At 42.7% G+C, this 17,426-nt stretch overlaps 1 pseudogene; it reads right to left on the bottom strand.

Annotated features, from left to right (window-relative positions):
* Positions 1-12,304: 12,304 nt before the first annotated feature.
* The window catches only part of LOC144752937 (E3 ubiquitin-protein ligase TRIM39-like), a 188,071-nt pseudogene continuing 182,949 nt past the window's right edge, over positions 12,305-17,426 (bottom strand).

Below are 17,426 nucleotides of genomic sequence, written 5' to 3' on the forward strand. Positions count from 1 at the left end.
CCTATTCTGGCCTCTTTGGACAGGTACCGTTGCAATAGTGAAAAACAAAATTGTCTGTAATTCACTATCAGGACATGCCACAAACATCAGGGCATGTCCTACCTATTACATACAATGCACCCTAACCCTGGGGGTACCTTGGACCTGCCTTAAGGGTGACTAACATGTACAAAAGGGAAGGTTTAGGGACTGGCAAGTGGGTGCACTTACCAAGTCGACATGGAAGTAATAGACTGCACACATGCTCTGCAATGGCAGGGCTGAGACACACTTTACAAGCTGCTTCTGTGGGTGCCACAATCAGTTCTGCAAGCCCACCAGCAGCATGTGATTTACAGGCCCTGGGCACACATGGTGCACTATACTAGGGTCTGACAAGTAAATCAAATAAGCCAATCACGGAGTCACTAATCCATACATCAATTTAACATAGAGGGCATATGCACTTTAGCACTGATCAGCAGTGGTAAAGTGCCCAGAGTAATAAAACATCCAACAACAGGTCAGAAGAAATATAGGAGGAAGGCAAAAAGTTCAGGGATGACCCTGCAAAAAGGGGCAAGTCCAACACAACCCCCTTCCAGTCAAAATGCAGGGTAGACCAATCACTACCTTGATGGGCTTCCCTGCTGTGGGCGATAGAACATGGACCCATGCCCGCAACAGCAGGGGCATATTCCAGTTCTACGCCAATCTGAACCCATTTGGATCCCTCTGTCCATACTCTCAGGGCCCAATAGCTAACCCGTGGGGAACCCTTCTCCTAATCTGTGGACACCATCGGTGCAGCACCTAACCTTAGCTTGCTCACAGGTGTGTCCCAACCGACAGACAGCAAGCCACGGTGGCCACTGACAGTGGTCAGTGATGAGACCCAGGCCTTATGCCTCTCAGGGCTCTTAAAACTTGGTGGCGTCAGAGAGCGGGGGCAGTAGCCCCAGGTGCTTGGCACCCTTTGTCCACTCTCCCTCCTGTCAGGTATGACATCCTGACACTAACCCACTAGCCCCTGGCCTGTACCCGGCGGCTGGACCGGAGACTGGAGTGGGCTTCCCCATACCAGCTTCTCCTCCTCAGGGCTCGGTATCCTCCTACCTGGAGAATGTCAGGGCACCTGTGGCAGGTGTCCTGCACAATTCGCCCACCAGTTCAGGGGTTCTATCCTGCAAATGGGATCCCAGCCTAGGGTCTGTACCCTTAGACTGGACAGAGGTCAGGGGTGAGGCTGCCCTCTCCCTGTCCCCATTACTGGGGTCCTGCACCTTCCCACGTGTAGCGGAGCCCCCAGAAGACAAACCGGTATGGACACTGATTACAGTTGTCCTTCCCTCCAGGTCAGGCAGCACCTGAACCTGGCTTTCCAACCCAGGGACGAAAATCTGAGGCTGAGCAAATACCTGGTGAACCAGGACTTCCGAGGGAGTACATAGACCCTCCCCGAGGATGAGACATAACTCATGTGTCGTGTGACAGTCTGCCTGGCGCTGATCTCCCGACCCCTGTCCATATGACAGTGCGTGAAGATCCCCAGGACAGAAGTGGTGTCACCATGGTCACTCCTTGGTGACTCATCCCTTCTGGCTGGCCCCTGACCCACTGGTTCTTCCACTGGAGACTCTTTCCCCCTCAATCTGGAATTCTGCACCCTCCACTTAGGAGTGGCACTGCCAGACACTAGAGCTGATGGAGGGCTGACTACAGCCACTCCCAGTTCACCTGACACAGAGAGATCCCCATCAACGGAGGGTCCATCAGGACAGACTAGGCTCCCTACCTGGTGTTCCCGTAAGGGACCATCCAGTACTGGAGACTCAGGTTGGGGCTCGGAATATGACCCAGTCTTACTCCTTCTCCTGTGAGACAGGATGTGAGGCCCTACAACCTCCTCCCTATAAGGGGACCTAGCTGGGCTACTCTGAGCCACTTCCACCACTCTGGGTTGGAAGACACCTGCACCATTCCTCTTAGGGTCACTCCCCCATGCCTCTCCAGACCCTCTGGAATCCACCAAAAGGTCTGCCTCCAATGTGAGCTCCCTGGGGTCAGAGAACTCACACTCCCACAGGTGTTGGCATAGCTCTGGATTTGTAGTAAAGTTTGTGAATCTTACATATTCCTTAATTGCAAATTGCAAATTGTGATTCACAATTAAAGAATACCTCCCCATTCATTCCTATGGGCCTAGAGGCTCATAGGAATGAATAGGAAGACATTCTCAATTTGTGATTCCCAATTATTGAATCGCAAATTTAGAATGCTATTTCAAGTGTGCCAGTGTGCCAAAAGGACGCCCTGCTGCACCCCTGAAATGAGCATGGGTGCTCATGTGGCACACATGCATGCCCTAAGGGCACGTGTGTGCGCCACATGACACTTTGAATAATCCGATCGCAAACGCTAAAAATCTGTGAATTTCAGTGTTTGCGATCACAATTCGCCTTGATACTAAGATGCCTGCTGCAAAGAACATGTCCTTGTGTGTTCAGACGTTTTCAGGCGACAATAAAAATGGAAAGTTGACTTTGACGATTAGTGTTCCTGCTGGAGAGAGATGGGAGTTTTTCATAGTGGCTGTTTCCACTCATGCAAAAGATGAAGATGCCTGTGGCAAAGAACATGTCCTTGTGCATCTGTAGGTTTTTAGGCAACAATAAAAATGTAAAGGTAACTTTGGCGGTTAATGTCCCTGAAGTAGATAGATCGGCGTTTTATCCAGGGGCTGTTTCCACTCAAGCTGAAGTTTCGCAGAGGATTAAGGTGCCTGCTGCAAAGAATATGTCCTTGTGTATTCAGAGGATTTTAGGCAACAATAGAAATGTAAAGGTAACTTTGGCGATTAAAGTTCCTGAGGGAAAGTGATGGAAGTTTTATCTAGTGTCTGTTTCCACTTATGCTGAAGTAGCACAGAGGATTAAGATGCCTGCTGCAAAGAACACGTTGTTGTGTCTTCAGAGGTTTCTAGGCAACATTAAAAATGCAAAGGTAACTTTTGCGATTAACCCCTTCCACGCTCATGACGAGCTGTGCTCGTCATGAGGTAGCCTCCTGCTACGCTGATGACGAGCCCAGCTCGTCATGGAACATGTGTTTTTGCCTTTTCCAGCACACAACGGGAAAATGCATAGCATCGATGCGGTTAAGGTTCCTGCAGGACGGAAATGGAAGATTTATCTAGTGGCTGTTTCCACAGATGCTAAAGGACCACAGATGATTCAGATGCCTACTGAAAAGAACATGTCCTTGGGCATCGAGAGGTTTTCAGGCGACAATAAAAATGTAAAGGTAACCTTGGTAATTAATGTTTCTGCGAGAGACAGATAGGAAGTTTTATCTTGTGCCTGTTTCGACTCGTGTTAAAGTAGCGCAAAGGATGAAAATGCCTGCTGCAAAGAACATGTTCTTGTGTGTCCTGAGATTTTGAGGCAACAATACAAATGTAAAGTTAACTTTGGAAATTAATGTTCCTGCAGGAGACGGATCAGAGTTTTATCCAGTGGTCGTTTCCACTCAAGCTAAAGTTTTGCAAGGATTAAGATGCCTGCTGCAAAGAAACATGCCCTTGTCTGTCCAGAGGTTTTCATGCGACGATTAAAATGTAAAGGTAACCTTTTTTTTTAAACATAGTTTATTAAGATTTTGTGCATGTTTCAAACAGCATGTGATTAGATTGGTGTACAGTCATAATATCGAGTCAATTATTTCGACTGGACAGAATATCGAGTAAAAAATATAGAATGGACATAATATCGACTAGACATAATATAGACAACAAAAATATCGACTAGAGAAAATTAATATCGAATAGAATGGACATAATATCGAATCAAAAATATAGAATGGACATAATATCGACTAGACATAATATAGACAACAAAAATATCGAATTTAAGGTAAGTTAATAATAATTTTTATTTTTTGTGTAATATAAGTCTGTAGCGGGTTGTGGGTTTATAGGGGAATAGGGTGGGAAGTAATTTAATTCTGATTAATTAATTATGTTAATTTATTTATTGATATCTATTTAGAATTAATTGTTAATTAATTATTAATTGGTAATTAATTAAAATATAATTGGTAATTAATTATAATTGATTAATTGATAAATATTTTAATTTTAGTAATTTATTTTCTGTAGCGGGTTGTGGGTTTATAGGGGAATAGGGTGGGAAGTAATTTAATTCTAATTAATTAAATATGTTAATTTATTTATTGATATATATTTAGAATTAATTGTTAATTAATTATTAATTGGTAATTAATTAAAATATAATTGGTAATTAATTATAATTGATTAATTGATAAATATTTTAATTTTAGTAATTTATTTTCTGTAGCGGGTTGTGGGTTTATAGGGGAATAGGGTGGGAAGTAATTTAATTATAATTAATTAAATATGTTAATTTATTTATTGATAATAATTTAGAATTAATTGTTAATTAATTATTAATTGGTAATTAATTAAAATATAATTGGTAATTAATTATAATTGATTAATTGATAAATATTTTAATTATAGTAATTTATTTTCTGTAGCGGGTTGTGGGTTTATAGGGGAATAGGGTGGGAAGTAATTTAATTATAATTAATTAAATATGTTAATTTATTTATTGATAATAATTTAGAATTAATTGTTAATTAATTATTAATTGGTAATTAATTAAAATATAATTGGTAATTAATTATAATTGATTAATTGATAAATATTTTAATTTTAGTAATTTATTTCCTGTAGCGGGTTGTGGGTTTATAGGGGAATAGGGTGGGAAGTAATTTAATTATAATTAATTAAATATGTTAATTTATTTATTGATATTTTTTAAAAATTAATTGTTAATTAATTATTAATTGGTAATTAATTAAAATATAATTGGTAATTAATTATAATTGATTAATTGATAAATATTTTAATTTTAGGGTTCAGGGTCAGTTTTCAGTTTTTGGGTAAAGGGGTATTTTTAGGGTTCAGGGTCAGTTTTCAGTTTTTGGGTAAAGGGGTATTTTTAGGGTTCAGGGTCAGTTTTCAGTTTTTGGGGTAAAGGGGTATTTTTAGGGTTCAGGGTCAGTTTTCAGTTTGTAGGTAAAGGGGTATTTTTAGGGTTCAGGGTCAGTTTTCAGTTTTTGGGTAAAGGGGTATTTTTAGGGTTCAGGGTCAGTTTTCAGTTTTTGGGTAAAGGGGTATTTTTAGGGTTCAGGGTCAGTTTTCAGTTTTTGGGTAAAGGGGTATTTTTAGGGTTCAGGGTCAGTTTTCAGTTTTTGGGGTAAAGGGGTATTTTTAGGGTTCAGGGACAGTTTTCAGTTTTTGGGGTAAAGGGGTATTTTTAGGGTTCAGGGTCAGTTTTCAGTTTTTGGGTAAAGGGGTATTTTTAGGGTTCAGGGTCAGTTTTCAGTTTTTGGGTAAAGGGGTATTTTTAGGGTTCAGGGTCAGTTTTCAGTTTTTGGGGTAAAGGGGTATTTTTAGGGTTCAGGGTCAGTTTTCAGTTTGTAGGTAAAGGGGTATTTTTAGGGTTCAGGGTCAGTTTTCAGTTTTTGGGTAAAGGGGTATTTTTAGGGTTCAGGTATTTTTAGGGTTCAGGGTCAGTTTTCAGTTTTTGGGTAAAGGGGTATTTTTAGGGTTCAGGGTCAGTTTTCAGTTTTTGGGGTAAAGGGGTATTTTTAGGGTTCAGGGTCAGTTTTCAGTTTTTGGGTAAAGGGGTATTTTTAGTGTTCAGGGTCAGTTTTCAGTTTTTGGGGTAAAGGGGTATTTTTAGGGTTCAGGGTCAGTTTTCGGGTAAAGGGGTATTTTTAGGGTTCAGGGTCAGTTTTCAGTTTATGGGTAAAGGGGTATTTTTAGGGTTCAGGGTCAGTTTTGGGTTTTTGGGGTACAGGGGTACTTTGTAAAAATAAAGTAAAATTACATTTAAATTACATTTATTTAATAAAATTAAATTATATTAAATTATATTATAATATTTTTTATTAATTTATATTCAAAAAATTATTATATACTTACCAATACTTATGTTGTAATGGTATGCGTTGTAAAGGTATATGCGTTGTAAAATCTTGCGTTGTAAATGTATGCGTTGTAAAAGTTTTTGCGTTGTAAAAGTTTTGTTGTAATGGTAGGCGTTGTAAAAGTATGTGTTGTAACGTCATACATCCCTGGAGTGGGAATAGTAATTTTAACCTCTACGCTATCCAGCGCTTTCCCTACTGTTGCACCCACTGGAGTGGGAGTAGTAAATTTTACCTCTACGCTATCCAACACTTTTGCTAATGTTGAACTCACTATAGTTGTAACAATACATTTTAAACATTTTCTAAAATGTTATATATGTTTATTTAATAATATGTTTATATATATATATATATATATATATATATATATATATATATATATATATATGTGTGTGTGTAATTTTTGGTGATATAATTTTTTTAATTATATAAATTATTTATTAAAATTACATTTTTTTAATAATTATTTCTAAGTTTATATTAAATATATTTATTACTATATTAGTTTTAACTTAATTTTAAGACATTTAAAAAAATCGATATTTTGACAGTCTATATTTTTGTAAGTCGATATTTTGGAGTCGATATTTTGGTATTTACCTGTTTGAAGATAGGGAGTCGATATTTTGTCAATCGATATTTTTGACTCGATATTTGTGTATCTCGATATTTGTGTCGTCGATATTATGTCAGTGATCCGATTAGATTGTACATTAGACATTTCTATTGTATAACTTTATATCCTGTCAATGAGTTACCTTGAACAGCAGTTTAAGCAAGCATCACAATATTAGAACATCTCACTTGGTATTCTTGCTACATACATATATCTCTATTACACTCATATTGCCACTACATATATATATGACTCTCAACAAATTCTTGTATTACAGCATACAATCCTGTCCCTGTCTTAGTCTAATAAACCAAAGTAACATATAATGTAATCCCCCCCCTCCTCCCCCAGCTCGGCCTCGCTTATATGCCTCTTAAGAGCAGGTGGCACCATTAAATGTCCAGTGCACTGTGAGGTGCAACCTTAGCATAATACTTGTGTTTCAGTATCAACATCCTTCCGCCCTGACTGCACACACTAATTATAGGTATATTTACAATTAAACATTTGTCCTATGTGAATGCATTAATTTCTGTCGTTTTAAACTCCTCCATTAGTACATTCCATTCAAGTGAAATAGGTTTCTTACGTAATCCCCCACGTTCCTCACTTTGTATATCTTTACCTTCAGCTCTCCCCATCTAAGGGCTTTGTTATACCAATCTGAAACCGTTGGCGCTTTCCTCGTTTTCCAGCGCATTGTTATTGTTCTTTTAGCCAGTAACAGCATCAGAGTAGGAAAGCGAGTTGTAGGGCTCCCACTTTTACTTTTAAGACCCACACCTAGCAAGCAGGAGTCTAGTGTATTTATTCGTTTCCCCGGTGCTATTGTAGCTACTATGGTATGTATTGTAGACCAGTAATGCGATATTTTGGGGCAATGCCATATCATGTGGACCATATCAGCATTTGGTTCCTGACCGCGAGGGCATAGATCAGCCACATCCGCAAACATCACACTGAATCTACGGGGGATAAATATGCACGGTGTAGTATCATTAATTGAATACATTTAAAATTCGGGTTACGCAACACCTTTCTACGATATTCCGTAATGGTTGACCATTCCTTGTCTGTGAATACCCTGCCTACATCCGCATTCCATCTTTCCCTAAGAGTCTGTAGTGATGTTGCTGTGTGCGATTTAATCCCACGAACTAACCATTTTGTTAAATGACTCCCTTTCCCCATCAAGTATAGCATGTGCACCAGCTTGTGTGTCGTAGGTGCTTGGCCATCCGGCGCCCAGGTACTACGAATAAATCTCGGTATATGTTCATGTATCAAGAAAAGTATGCTTGGCACTCCCTGTTCTCTCACAAAGGTAGCGCGGTCTGACAGCGTACTGTCTACAAACAGCATTCCTACCGTATTCACCCCTGCTTCCGACCAGACTGAAACTCATTGTTTAGACACTATCTCTAGTGGCAAGGGTATGCCGATCAGTGGTAGGTTTGGAGCATACGGTATTTGTTGTTTAGTATAACGCAGTGCCTTTCTCCAGTATTGCGAAGCCACTTTTAGTAACGGAGGTGTGTTTGGTGGCACCCTTGCATTTGGCAGAAGAAGTGTTTGTAACTTACCCCCATTCCATTCTCCTTGGGACATACCGAGTTTTTGTAAATTCCGGCCCACCAGCCACTAGGCCATCCAGTGTAATTGGCTGGCGTAGCAGTATATTTTAAAGTCCGGCACTCCCATTCCTCCGCTTCTATTGTATAACTGTAGCTTGGATAATCCTATTCTGCGCCTTCTGGTGCCCCAAATTAACTCCACCAGTAAGGTGTCAAGTGTTTTAAATATGTGTGTAGGAATATTATAGGCAGGTTCGTAAAATAATAAAGTAATCTAGGGAGCATCACCATTTTGGTGATTGTTATCCTCCCTGCCTCTGACAAAGGTAAAGATATCCAAAACCTAATTTGTGATCGAAGTGTATTAATCACTCTAGTTATGTTGCCATCTATCATATTTGCCATCTCTCTGTAGACATGTATTCCTAAATATTTAAATGTTGTTTGTGCTGTTTGAAAGTTCCATGGACCAAAATACAGCGAGTCATATAACCTTTGACCCAGAAAGGAATATGCGTAGGATTTGGTATCATTGATAGAGAGCCCAGACAGCAATTGAAACTTCTGAAATATATCCGGGAGAGGCGTGTGGTCTTTGCTAAGGTCCTCGAGATACAATATAATGTCATTGGCGTAAGCCCAAACAATGTGGGTCTCGTTCCCCATACGTGTGCCGTGTTGTGGTGCAAGTAGACGAAGTTTGGCCCATAGAGGTTCTAAGGCCAGGACAAATATTAAAGGAGATAATGGGCAACCTTGCCGCGTACCTCGTGCCACTACATATTGTGGTGATATATAAGGCCCCGTGCGGGCTCGCGCAGTTGGGTTAGTATATAATAAAGCCAACCATTTTATGTATTGCTCAGTAGAGCACGGAACATATAGCCCCAATGCAAAGAGTTGAACGCCTGCTGTAAGTCTAGTGATATACAACCTTGTGTATTCATGTGGGAAGATGCTTTTGTCATTAGTTGGTGGAGTCTACGTATATTTAGGGCTGTACTTCTGCCGGGCACAAATCCACGTTGGTCTGCATGTATTAATTGTGGTATAAATTGTTGTATCCTAGTAGCCAGTAGCTTACTGAGAATCTTGTAGTCTATGTTTAACAGTGATAAAGGTCTGTACCCTGACATGTCTGTGCTATTTCTGCCAGGTTTCAACAGGGAAAACACTAAAGCCTGAAGTGTTGTGCCTGGTAACCTGCCAGTTTCTAACAATGCCTGATATCGTTTTTGAAGGTGCAGGGCTAAAATTGTCATATATGTAACATAAAATTCTATGGGCAGCCCATCCGACCCCGGAGTTTTAGGCCTAGGAAGCGCTTTAATTGCTGCTTTAATTCCCGCTTCCGTAATAGGCTAATCTAGTTCTTCCATATGCCCTGCCAACAATTGCGGAAGCTGGAGGTCCTCAAAGAATGTGTCAAAGTCCCTTTCGGAAAGGAGAGGCGGTGTCGTATAGAGTGTCTCGTAGTATAATTTAAATGCTTCATGAATGCCCAGTTGTGTATTGACAATAACCCCCTCTGAGTTAGTTACCGCTATAATAGGAGACGCCGTCAGTGTGTTGCTGATAATTCTCGCTAGTAACACTCCCGCCCTATCTGCTTCCGCGTGCTGCTTTTGTGTATACAGCTGGTAGTCAATACTCTAAGGTCTTCTAATAATTCAGCATGTTGTATGTGTGCTTCTCGTAATTCCTCCTTACTCGTGTCATTTGTCAATGCCTCCCTTTCCAGAGTACCTAACCTGTTTTCTAGTGCTGTGAGTTTATCTAACAATGCTGAGCACTCCCCTACTCTTGTGCTGATTGCAACTCCCCTAATGACTGTCTTAAAAGCATCCCATTCCATCAGTCTTGTGCTGGCGGTGTTGGCATTTTCTGTAAAATAGTTAGTAATCGCCTTGTTTAGAGTACCTGAATGACAGAATCTTCCAATAACGACGGTTGCAATCTCCATGTAGGTATTGGTGTGGGTATCCGCCCCCACGTGAGAGTACCTTCCAGTGGATTGTGATCTGAAAGGGTCTTCCCGAGGTACATTGTGTCTGTCACATTGGGCATCAGCCTTATAGAGCAAAATATCCTGTCAAGGCGTGTATGTCGGCCCTGGGGGTGGGAGTAGGAGGAGTATTCCCTACTGTCTGGATGCTTCATTCTCCAGGAATCACCAATATTCCATCCCATTGCCCAACTTCTTAGAGCATCCGCCTGTTTACTACTATTAGTACCGTGCAGGGGTGGGTGCGACCTGTCCAAACCGACATCTAACAGCATTAAAGTCCCACGTAAAGATAACGTTGGCAAATAATGTATCTGCGGGAAAGAGATGGGAGTTTTATCCAGTGGCTATTTCCACTCATGTTAAAGTAGCGCAGAGGATTAAGGTGCCTGCTGCAAAGAACATGTCCTTGTGTGTCTGTAAGTTTCTAGGCAACAATAAAAATGTAAAAGAAACTTTGGCGGTTAATGTTCCTGCAGGCGACAGATCAGAGTTTTATCCAGGGGCTGTTTCCACTCAAGCTAAAGTTTTGCAGAGGGTTAAGATACCTGCTGTAAAGAATATTTCCTTGTGCATTGAGAGGTTTTCAGGCGACAATAAAAATGTAAAGGTAACTTTGACGGTTAATGTTCCTGAAGGAGATAGATCGGAGTTTTATCCAATGGCTGTTTCCACTCAAGCTAAAGTTTTGCAGAGGATTAAGATACCTGCTGCAAAGAACATGTCCTTGTGTGTTCCGATGTTTTCAGGTGACAATAAAAATGTAAAGTTAACCTTGGCAAATAATGTGTCTGCTGGAGCGAGATCAGACTTTTATCTAGTGGCTGTTTCCACTCATGCTGAAGTAGCGCAGAGGATTAAGATGTCTGCTGCAAAGAACATGTCCTTGAGTGTTCAGAGTTTTTCAGGCAACAATAAAAATGTAAAGGTAACTTTGTCGGTTAATGTTCCTGAAGGAGATAGATCGGAGTTTTATTCAATGGCTGTTTCCACTCACACTAAAGTTTCGCAGAGTATTCAGATACCTGCTGCAAAGAACATTTGTACAGAGGTTTTCAGGCAACAATAAAAATGTAAAGGTAACTTTGGCGATTAATATTCCTGCTGGAGAAAGATGGGAGTTTTATCTAGTGGCTGTTTCCAGTGATGTTATAGTATTGCAGCGGATTAAGGTGCCTGCTGCACAGAACATGTCCTTGTGCGTCTGTAAGTTTTTAGGCAACAATAAAAATGTAAAGGTAACTTTGGTGGTTAATGTTCCTGCAGGTGATAAAGCAGCGTTTTATCCAGTGGCTGTTTCCACTCGAGCTAAAGTTTCGGAGAGGATTAAGATGACTGCTGCACAGAGCATTTCATTGTGTGTTCAGCGGTTTTCAGGCGACAATAAAAATGTATAGGGAACTTAGGCGATTAATGTAACTGCTGGCGAGAGATGGGAGTTTAATTTAGTGACTGTTTTCAGTGAGGCTAAAGTAGCGCAGAGGATTAAGATACCTGCTGCAAAGAACATGTCCTTGTGTGTCTAAGTTTTTAGGCAACAATACAAATGTAAAGGTAACTTTGGCGGTTAACGTTCCTGTTGGAGAGAGATGGGAGTTTTATCTAGAGCCTGTTTAAACTCATGTTAAAGTAGCGCAGAGGATTAAGGTGCCTGCTGCAAAGAACATGCCCTTGTGTGTTTAGAGGTTTTCAGGTGACAATAAAAATGTAAAGGTAACTTTGACATTTAATGTTTTTTCAGGAAAGAGAAAAAGATTAAGATGCCTGATAGACACCAGGTTTGCAGTACGGAGCACAGCAGCCACACTGCTCTATAACATACCTTAGAAACATTGCCAAAGCCAATAGCTCTGGTTAAAGACTTATAAGGTCCCAAAGGCAGGACCTATTGGCTATGCCAATGCTTGTTTAATTCTGCAGTTTGGTGCATGATTCACTTGGCAAACATTGTGTACCCTTGTTTATAAAATCTACAAGGAAAAGAGATACATAGTTTCAAGTGAGGTTTCTGGTTGTCATGGAAACAGGTAGGAGGGTCATTGTGAGGAAGGTTCTTGGAATGTTGGAGTTTAAACCGTGGATGACAGTTGAGGGGGGAGAGGGGGGTCTCACACCAGCCTCAGCTCCGCTCCTCCCCTGTAGGGGGGTGGGAGGGAAGGATGAAGGGCTGAAGCTCCCTGCAGCTCTCACACCAGCCTCAGCTCCGCTCCGAGGAGCCAGAAGAGCGGGAAGAGCCTCTGTGTGAAGGGGGCCTGCGGGAAGGAGTAGAGAAGCTCCCAGGAGTCAGCATTGTACAGGGACAGCCGCCCCCCCTCGTAGTCCAGATACACCCCCAGCTTCAGGGGCTTCTCACGAGGGGTCAGAGGGGTCTCAGGGGAGGTGTGAGCCTTGTACTGACCCCCCGACCCCTGCACAGCCCAGACTCCCCCCTCAGGTGACCATGGGATCTCTCCGTTCCTGTCCACAGACTCTGCTGCGACCCCCACCTCCCACCCTCCCCCCTCCTGCAGCAGCTGCACCTCCCAGTAATGTCTGCCGGAGGTGAACCCCACGCTCCCCAGCACACAGGGGTCGAGGGTGAATCTCTTGGGGGTGTCCGGCAGGGTCTGCCATGTGCCCGTCCATCTCACTCGTCTCCCCCCCTCAGACAGGAGGAGCTCAGGATGAGCCGTGTCAGGATCCAGAGTCACCATCACTGCAGAGAAGAGATTCACAATTAGAGATTTAATGACACAAAGAAAGGCTGGAATTACTGCTTCTGTTTTACATATGATTAATTTACACCACATCTGGAAGGAGCACGCGGCGCTAGAGACCGCACAGCACTAGACTACGACACATGAGACATGCTACAGCACACTACCACACAAGGCATACTACACTACATCACACTACCACACATGAAGCATGCTACACTACATCACACTACTACACATGAAGCATGCTACACTACCACATGAGGCATACTACACTACATCACACTACCACACATGAAGCATACTACACTACATCACACTACCACACATGAAGCATGCTACACTACATCACACTACCACACATGAAGCATGCTACACCACACTACCACACAAGCCATAATGCACTACATCACACTACCACACATGAAGCATGCTACACCACACTACCACACAAGCCATAATACACTACATCACACTACCACACATGAAGCATGCTACACCACACTACCACACACGAAGCATGCTACACTACACCAACCACACTACTACACATGAAGCCTGCTACACCACACTACCACACAAGCCATAATACACTACATCACACTACCACACATGAAGCATGCTACACCACACTACCACACAAGCCATAATACACTACATCACACTACCACGCATAAAGCATGCTACACTACATCACACTACTACACATTAAGCATGCTACACTACATCACACTACTACACATAAAGCATGCTACACTACATCACACCACTACACATGAAGATTGCTACACTATATCACACTACTACACATGAAGCATGCTACACTATATCACACCACTACACATGAAGCATGCTACACTGCATCACACTACTACACATGAAGCATGCTACACTACATCACACTACTACACATGAAGCATGCTACACTACATCACACCACTACACATGAAGCTTGCTACACTATATCACACCACTACACATGAAGCTTGCTACACTATATCACACCACTACACATGAAGCTTGCTACACTATATCACACCACTACACATGAAGCATGCTACACTACATCACACCACTACACATGAAGCTTGCTACACTATATCACACCACTACACATGAAGCTTGCTACATTATATCACACCACTACACATGAAGCTTGCTACACTATATCACACCACTACACATGAAACATGCTACACTACATCACACCACCACACATGAAGCATGCTACACTGCATCACACTACTACACATGAAGCTTGCTACACTATATCACACCACTACACATGAAGCTTGCTACACTATATCACACCACTACACATGAAGCATGCTACACTACATCACACTACTACACATGAAGCTTGCTACACTATACCACACCACTACACATGAAGCATGCTACACTACATCACACTACTACACATGAATCTTGCTACACTATATCACACCACTACACATGAAGCTTGCTACACTATATCACACCACTACACATGAAGCATGCTACACTACATCACACTACTACACATGAAGCTTGCTACACTATATCACACCACTACACATGAAGCATGCTACACTACATCACACTACTACACATGAAGCATGCTACACTATATCACACTACTACACATGAAGCATGCTACACTGCATCACACTACTACATAGGAAGCATGCTACACTACATCACACTACTACGCATGAAGCATGCTACATCACCCTACCACATGAGGCATACTACACTACACTACCACACATGAAGCATGATACACCACACCACCACACAAGGCATATTACACTACATCAAACTACGACATATGAAGCATGCTACACCACACTACAACACGAGGTATACTACACTACATCACACTACCACACATGAAGCATGCTACACCACACTACCACACAAGGTATACTACACTACATCACACTACCACACATGACGCGTGAGTCTGTGAGAGAGTGTCTGTGAGAGAGTGTCTGCGAGAGAGTCTGTGAGAGTGTCTATGAATGTCTATGAGAGTGTCTATGAGTGTCTATGAGAGTGTCTGTAACAGTGTCTGTGAGTGTCTCTGAGAGTGTCTGTGAGAGAGTGTTTGTGAGAGTCTGTGAGAGAGAGTCTGAGAGTGTGTGAGAGAGTGGATGTGAGAGAGTCTATGAGTCTGTGAGCAAGTGTCTGTGAGAGTCTGTGAGAGAGTGTATGTGAGAGTGTCTGTGAGAGAGTGTCTGTGCGAGTCTTTGAGAGAGTGTCTGTGAGTCTGTGAGTGTCTGTGAGTGTTTCTGTGAGAGAGTGTCTTTGAGAGTCTGTGAGAGAGTGTCTGTGAGAGTCTGTGAGAGTGTCTGTGAGAGTCTGTGACAGAGTGTCTGTGAGAATCTATGAGACTGTCTGTGAGAGACTGTCTGTGAGGGACTGTCTGTGAGAGAGTGTCTGTGAGAGAGTGTCTGTGAGCGAGTGTCTTTGAGAGAGTGTCTGTGAGAGTCAGCGAGAGAGTGTCTGTGAGAGAGTGTCTGAGAGAGTGTCTGAGAGTGTCTGAGAGAGTGTCTGAGAGTGAGTCTGAGAGTGAGTCTGAGAGAGTGTCTATGAGAGTGTCTATGAGAGTGTCTATGAGAGTGTCTGTGAGAGAGTGTCTGTGAGAGAGTGTCTGTGAGAGAGTGTATGTGAGTGTATGCGAGAGTGTCTTTGAGAGAGAGTCTATGAGAGTCTGTGAGAGTGTCTGTGAGAGTCTGTGAGAGAGTGTGAGAGAGTGTCTGTAAGAGTGTCTGTGGGGGAGTGTCTGTGAGAGAGTGTCTTTTAGAGTCTGCAAGAGAGTGTCTGTGAGTGTCTGTGAGAGTGTGTGTGAGAGAGAGCCTGTGAGAGAGAGTATGTGAGAGAGAGTATGTGAGAGAGTGTGAGAGTGGCTATAAGAGAGTGGTTGTGAGAGAGTGTCTGTGAGAGAGTGTGAGTCTGTGAGAGAATGTCTTTGAGAGTTTGTGAGAAAGTGTCTGTGAGAGTCTGTGAGACAATCTGTGAGAGTGTGTCTGTGAGAGAGAGTCTGTGCGAGAGTCTGTGACAGTCTGTGCGAGAGTGTCTGTGAGAGTGTCTGTGAGAGTCTGTGAGTGAGTGTCTGTGAGCGAGTGTCTGTGAGAGAGTGTCTGTGAGGGTGTCTGTGAGAGAGTGTCTGTGAGAGACTGTGAGAGAGTGCCTGTGAGACTGTCTGTGAGAGTCTGTGAGAGAGTGTCTGTGAGAGTCTGTGAGAGCGTCTGTGAGAGAGTGTCTGTGAGAGAGTGTGTGAGAGAGTGTGTGAGAGAGTGTCTTTGAGAGAGTGTCTTTGAGAGAGTGTCTGTGAGAGAGTGTCTGTGAGAGAGTGTCTGTGAGAAAGTGTCTGTGAGAAAGTGTCTGTGAGAAAGTGTCTGTGAGAGTGTCTGTGAGAGAGTCTGAGAGAGAGTCTGTGCGAGAGTCTGAGAGAGAGTCTGAGAGAGAGTCTGAGAGAGAGTCTGAGAGAGAGTCTTTGAGAGTGTGTGTGAGTGTGTCTGTGAGAGAGTGTCTGTGAGTGAGTGTCTGTGAGAAAGTGTCTGTGAGAAAGTGTCTGTGAGAGTGTCTGTGAGAGAGTCTGAGAGAGAGTCTGTGCGAGAGTCTGAGAGAGAGTCTGTGCGAGAGTCTGTGCGAGAGTCTGAGAGAGAGTCTGAGAGAGAGTCTGAGAGAGAGTCTGAGAGAGAGTCTTTGAGAGTGTGTGTGAGTGTGTCTGTGAGAGAGTGTCTGTGAGAAAGTGTCTGTGAGAAAGTGTCTGTGAGAAAGTGTCTGTGAGAGTGTCTGTGAGAGAGTCTGAGAGAGAGTCTGTGCGAGAGTCTGAGAGAGAGTCTGAGAGAGAGTCTGAGAGAGAGTCTGAGAGAGAGTCTTTGAGAGTGTGTGTGAGTGTGTCTGTGAGAGAGTGTCTGTGAGTGAGTGTCTGTGAGAGTGTCTGAGAGAAAGTCTGAGAGAGAGTCTTTGAGAGTGTCTGTGAGAGTGTCTGTGAGAGAGTGTCTGTGAGAGAGTGTGTGAGAGTGTCTGTGAGTGAGTGTCTGTGAGAGAGTGTCTGTGAGTGAGTGTCTGTGAGAGTGTCTGAGAGAGAGTCTGAGAGAGAGTCTTTGAGAGTGTCTGTGAGAGAGTCTGTGAGAGAGTGTCTCACTCGCCGTCTCACAGTAGACTACTGTGAGATGGCGAGTTTAGAGAATTGACTGCTGATACCTAGTTTGCATTTCTTTGCTCTTGTGGTAAAGTCGCCATTGTTGTTGTGAAGGCGGAAAGGTGCCCTTTGATTAATCTGGAAGGGCCCTCTACGATAGAGGAAGTTTCCTGTTATGAATATTAGTGGATCCCTAGCACGTGGAAGAGATCTTGTCCATTTCCTATCCCTTCCATTAATGTGCGTAACCCTGTCCTGAAGGGGCCAATGAAGATAAGGCTGAAACGTGGCCACGTCGACACTCAGTTGGAGGAATCTGAAAAGGTTATACATGTGTTGAATTGCTGTGTGCTACATTAGAGCGAGGCCTATTTAGTAAACAGCCATATAGTGTCGCACTGGT

Source organism: Lissotriton helveticus, chromosome 5_1, assembly GCF_964261635.1.
Source record: "Lissotriton helveticus chromosome 5_1, aLisHel1.1, whole genome shotgun sequence".
NCBI classification, from domain to species: domain Eukaryota; kingdom Metazoa; phylum Chordata; class Amphibia; order Caudata; family Salamandridae; genus Lissotriton; species Lissotriton helveticus.